Consider the following 7,071-nt stretch of genomic DNA (forward strand, 5'->3'; position numbering starts at 1 on the left):
GTGATGTATATGAATATTTTTGACACACACATTCAGCTTTTGTTGTGAGGGAAGTGCGATATTCATTTAATGATAATATTGAAGATATATTTTGTTCATTTGAATGCGCTAATTATTTTAATCAAACACATTTTAGTTCAAATCTTATCAATTTACATTTTGATGCATCCCATATTATGTTTAAAGAAATAAATGTATTACAAACATATTGTCAAAGACGAAGATGTGTCGCGTGTCAAAAATATACCACTGTTTGTGTCAACCAAAATGTATATGCTGAACCTAGTGAGAATCACATACTACGAATTTTTCCAATATTTTATTTTGCATCGGATTTACTACAATCAACAGTTCATATATAAGTAATTTAATATATTTAAATTTAGCATAGTTTTGTATTAATTATTAAGAATGATAAAATTTAATAAAATAAAGTAACTCTGTGCTACCGTACTATTATCTTTTACGAAACATTGTTACGAGTAAGTCGAAATATAATAATGTCTTTTGTTGGTGACGAATGCAGCGAACAAGTGATGAACAACATGTTGGAAGAGCAATCTTACAACGATGGATCTCCGAAGCGCAAAAGCGAGAGGCAGGCGGTGGTGACGACCTCGAAAAACCGAAAACGACGAAGAAATCATCGGCGGCACCAGTGCAAGTTTCGACTTTGGAATCGGAGCTGAAGAACCAAAAATTGATAACACTCAGGTCGTATGTGATGAAAAAATTGAAAAAGGACATAACGGAGGAGGAGGACCTTTTGACTTTCTTAAACATTTTGTTCCCGACGACGACGAATCAGTTCCGCATAACACCATTGGTGATAATTATTTTCGTATGTTGTCCGGCAAAAATAATAGAGACGGGCATGCATGAGTTCTAAGATTCAGAGTTCGTGGGAGGAAACGATGATGATATCTTCGACGAATATGACCACACTTTACCAACTAATCAGGAAAAATATGACAACGTCATTAATGAACTTGGACGTGAACTTTCTTCAAAATTTGTCTCTGACATCTACAGGTAATAAATTGTATGATTTTGTTTATTTTATAATCTAATTTAACTATAATTTATAGATATCAGCCGTATCATTGTGCCGGGCGGAACTGGGGGAATTCAGAAATTTCTGCGAGAGCTTGACAACGTCATTAACAAATACCCACCCCAGCACTTCTACCTCGTCACTGAACACAAAGACCACGTCCACGTCAGCCATATCTGAGGATACGCGGGAGGAACTTGTCGGTGATCTGTTGCAATAGCCAAGGTTAGGACCACACAAGAATATAATATTATCATTAAACTATTACGCGTGGTGTACGTAGTACGTGGCATAATATATTAATTAATATTAATAAGTGCCACAAGGAAAAGCTAGTTTCTAAAAGTACTAAAAGAGCCATGAGATATTTGTCTTAAATTGTACACATTACTCTGTGTGTTTAAAAAGTGTTAAATACTAACCTCACGTAAATACAATATTCATCATAATAGTTAATTTGACTACGTGTTTAATTCATTTGATTCGACCTTTGTCAACCGTGCTCCACAACTGGACCACAACAGCTCCTTCATCGTTCGAAGCACATTTTGGCGCCACGACAGAAGACGTGGACTTCGTTGGGTTACTCGAGGCGTCGAGCTCGGAGCAGCTGATTACCGAAACATACTGCGATACCTATCTGCGGGCGGCCGACGCGTCCACGCAGTTGGAGGTTTCACAGAAAATTAGCGATTATTTGATCGATATAAACATTTATCGGTTAGTATTAAGGAATTATATATTAAAATTACGATTGAATTATTTGAATACAGATAGGGATTTATATAATAAAATAGTAGGATTTAAATTAACTAAAACTAATAAAATAACTTTACACGAATACGATCCCGATGATCAAATGGATATTTTAAATATTTATAATAGTACGCAATTCAAACAATTTTGTGCTGTAATGAATATGTCTATAGAAAATGGTTATTCACTTTTTAAATTATTTTGTTGTTCGAGAAATGACGTAGTTAATCATAGCGCTTACGAATATGGTTACGATTACGTAAATTATTTAATTAAAGACAATTTATAAGACTATATATATATGTTGATAATCGTAGGCCTATTGTGTGTTGTACGTGTGGTATGCGTCATTTTAACGAGCCTACAGAGGAAAATTATAATGATATGAAATTACGATATAAATTATTAAATTACGATCAATGTGTAGAACGTATAAATACTTGTTATTATATAGTGTATTAAGTATTTTTTTTTTTTTTGTAGGCGGAAGGACATATGGGACAAGCCCAAGGGGGATTATTGGTTGGGAGCAACGGTGAGGTGCAGAGGGACGTTCCCTGCGAGCCACCAGGCGACCAATCTAGCATCCCGGATAGTGAAGATGATGGGCGATCAAATGCTTCAACAAAAAAATCTAAAGCGAAACAGAAAAAGTCGTGGGTTTGCCCAGAGAACGGCCCGGTAAGCATCTCGGAGCTCCTTTACCAATACCCTTGTTAGAAGTTGAATTAGCTAAAAAACTTAAACCATACCATTTAGTTTATGGAAACTCAATGACAATCCCTACATCTCTCACGAACGAGCCAGAGCCTCAATGTAAGTATAGTGATTACCAGTATGAAATAAAAAGACAGATGCAAGCATCACAAGAATTAGCCAGGAATCATTTGTGGAAAGCTGAAGAAAAATCCAAGGAATATTATGACAGAAACTCAAACGACAGGATTTTAACGTAGAAGATAAGGTTTTGTTACAAGATAAGACATCTAAGAATAAATTAACTCCCAGGTGGTTAGGACCATTTGAGATACTAGAAACAGATCCCAAACAACACAATGTTATTCTAAAAAAAGAGGAAAACATCAGAAAATCCATCAGAATCTTATTAAAAAATTTTATGAATGACAAACAGTACAATTCTGTTCTGGGGTAATTATAATGACAAGACCAAAATCAGGACAGGCAGGTAGTGCCCTTGTGTTGTTAAGGCTGCCGATCATTTTTGCCCAGTATCCTCAGGAACCACTAGCGAACGTGACCATGTACCAGAACTATGAAGGCATCTATTTCAAATTTATAGGGAATGCTGGTTGGAACCTAGTCAGTTATATAGATCTAAACAAGTACGCTTTGAGATATACCGAGTTAGAGTCATTATATAACAATACCGCAGATATTTGTTCAATGATTACACAGAACTTTGAGAACACAGATAATTCCCATACATGCCAACTATTTGCTCAAGCAACACTTCCCTATCTGTATGAGATTCAAACAAACCATCAAACTATCCTTTCATCAATCGGACCGAAAATCACCACAGTAGATAGAATTCATCGTGGATTTGGAAATACCTTTAAGCGTTTGGCCAATGTTCTTTATGGAATTTCTTCCAATCTTGACTACGAATTAATATTTAGTAAGATAATAGATTTTACAAGTCATAAACAAACCAATACAGACTTAATTTAGATATGGAAACAAAAAGTTCAAACTCAGCAGTGATGATACCTGATGACAACCTCTGTAATGTAATATTAGTCATGTACCACCGAACACTATACGACACATTACAAAATATTCGTTTGCTCATAGTGAACGTGATGTATATGAATATTTTTGACACACACATTCAGCTTTTGTTGTGAGGGAAGTGCGATATTCATTTAATGATAATATTGAAGATATATTTTGTTCATTTGAATGCGCTAATTATTTTAATCAAACACATTTTAGTTCAAATCTTATCAATTTACATTTTGATGCATCCCATATTATGTTTAAAGAAATAAATGTATTACAAACATATTGTCAAAGACGAAGATGTGTCGCGTGTCAAAAATATACCACTGTTTGTGTCAACCAAAATGTATATGCTGAACCTAGTGAGAATCACATACTACGAATTTTTCCAATATTTTATTTTGCATCGGATTTACTACAATCAACAGTTCATATATAAGTAATTTAATATATTTAAATTTAGCATAGTTTTGTATTAATTATTAAGAATGATAAAATTTAATAAAATAAAGTAACTCTGTGCTACCGTACTATTATCTTTTACGAAACATTGTTACGAGTAAGTCGAAATATAATAATGTCTTTTGTTGGTGACGAATGCAGCGAACAAGTGATGAACAACATGTTGGAAGAGCAATCTTACAACGATGAATCTCCGAAGCGCAAAAGCGAGAGGCAGGCGGTGGTGACGACCTCGAAAAACCGAAAACGACGAAGAAATCATCGGCGGCACCAGTGCAAGTTTCGACTTTGGAATCGGAGCTGAAGAACCAAAAATTGATAACACTCAGGTCGTATGTGATGAAAAAATTGAAAAAGGACATAACGGAGGAGGAGGACCTTTTGACTTTCTTAAACATTTTGTTCCCGACGACGACGAATCAGTTCCGCATAACACCATTGGTGATAATTATTTTCGTATGTTGTCCGGCAAAAATAATAGAGACGGGCATGCATGAGTTCTAAGATTCAGAGTTCGTGGGAGGAAACGATGGTGATATCTTCGACGAATATGACCACACTTAACCAACTAATCAGGAAAAATATGACAACGTCATTAATGAACTTGGACGTGAACTTTCTTCAAAATTTGTCTCTGACATCTACAGGTAATAAATTGTATGATTTTGTTTATTTTATAATCTAATTTAACTATAATTTATAGATATCAGCCGTATCATTGTGCCTGGTGGAACTGGGGGAATTCAGAAATTTCTGCGAGAGCTTGACAACGTCATTAACAAATACCCACCCCAGCACTTCTACCTCGTCACTGAACACAAAGACCACGTCCACGTCAGCCATATCTGAGGATACGCGGGAGGAACTTGTCGGTGATCTGTTGCAATAGCCAAGGTTAGGACCACACAAGAATATAATATTATCATTAAACTATTACGCGTGGTGTACGTAGTACGTGGCATAATATATTAATTAATATTAATAAGTGCCACAAGGAAAAGCTAGTTTCTAAAAGTACTAAAAGAGCCATGAGATATTTGTCTTAAATTGTACACATTACTCTGTGTGTTTAAAAAGTGTTAAATACTAACCTCACGTAAATACAATATTCATCATAATAGTTAATTTGACTACGTGTTTAATTCATTTGATTCGACCTTTGTCAACCGTGCTCCACAACTGGACCACAACAGCTCCTTCATCGTTCGAAGCACATTTTGGCGCCACGACAGAAGACGTGGACTTCGTTGGGTTACTCGAGGCGTCGAGCTCGGAGCAGCTGATTACCGAAACATACTGCGATACCTATCTGCGGGCGGCCGACGCGTCCACGCAGTTGGAGGTTTCACAGAAAATTAGCGATTATTTGATCGATATAAACATTTATCGGTTAGTATTAAGGAATTATATATTAAAATTACGATTGAATTATTTGAATACAGATAGGGATTTATATAATAAAATAGTAGGATTTAAATTAACTAAAACTAATAAAATAACTTTACACGAATACGATCCCGATGATCAAATGGATATTTTAAATATTTATAATAGTACGCAATTCAAACAATTTTGTGCTGTAATGAATATGTCTATAGAAAATGGTTATTCACTTTTTAAATTATTTTGTTGTTCGAGAAATGACGTAGTTAATCATAGCGCTTACGAATATGGTTACGATTACGTAAATTATTTAATTAAAGACAATTTATAAGACTATATATATATGTTGATAATCGTAGGCCTATTGTGTGTTGTACGTGTGGTATGCGTCATTTTAACGAGCCTACAGAGGAAAATTATAATGATATGAAATTACGATATAAATTATTAAATTACGATCAATGTGTAGAACGTATAAATACTTGTTATTATATAGTGTATTAAGTATTTTTTTTTTTTTTTTTGTAGGCGGAAGGACATATGGGACAAGCCCAAGGGGGATTATTGGTTGGGAGCAACGGTGAGGTGCAGAGGGACGTTCCCTGCGAGCCACCAGGCGACCAATCTAGCATCCCGGATAGTGAAGATGATGGGCGATCAAATGCTTCAACAAAAAAATCTAAAGCGAAACAGAAAAAGTCGTGGGTTTGCCCAGAGAACGGCCCGGTAAGCATCTCGGAGCTCCTTTACCAATACCCTTGTTAGAAGTTGAATTAGCTAAAAAACTTAAACCATACCATTTAGTTTATGGAAACTCAATGACAATCCCTACATCTCTCACGAACGAGCCAGAGCCTCAATGTAAGTATAGTGATTACCAGTATGAAATAAAAAGACAGATGCAAGCATCACAAGAATTAGCCAGGAATCATTTGTGGAAAGCTGAAGAAAAATCCAAGGAATATTATGACAGAAACTCAAACGACAGGATTTTAACGTAGAAGATAAGGTTTTGTTACAAGATAAGATATCTAAGAATAAATTAACTCCCAGGTGGTTAGGACCATTTGAGATACTAGAAACAGATCCCAAACAACACAATGTTATTCTAAAAAAAGAGGAAAACATCAGAAAATCCATCAGAATCTTATTAAAAAATTTTATGAATGACAAACAGTACAATTCTGTTCTGGGGTAATTATAATGACAAGACCAAAATCAGGACAGGCAGGTAGTGCCCTTGTGTTGTTAAGGCTGCCGATCATTTTTGCCCAGTATCCTCAGGAACCACTAGCGAACGTGACCATGTACCAGAACTATGAAGGCATCTATTTCAAATTTATAGGGAACGCTGGTTGGAACCTAGTCAGTTATATAGATCTAAACAAGTACGCTTTGAGATATACCGAGTTAGAGTCATTATATAACAATACCGCAGATATTTGTTCAATGATTACACAGAACTTTGAGAACACAGATAATTCCCATACATGCCAACTATTTGCTCAAGCAACACTTCCCTATCTGTATGAGATTCAAACAAACCATCAAACTATCCTTTCATCAATCGGACCGAAAATCACCACAGTAGATAGAATTCATCGTGATTTGGAAATACCTTTAAGCGTTTGGCCAATGTTCTTTATGGGATTTCTTCCATCTGACTACGATTA

This window comes from Acyrthosiphon pisum, chromosome X, assembly GCF_005508785.2.
Source record: "Acyrthosiphon pisum isolate AL4f chromosome X, pea_aphid_22Mar2018_4r6ur, whole genome shotgun sequence".
Classification (NCBI taxonomy): Eukaryota; Metazoa; Arthropoda; class Insecta; order Hemiptera; family Aphididae; genus Acyrthosiphon; species Acyrthosiphon pisum.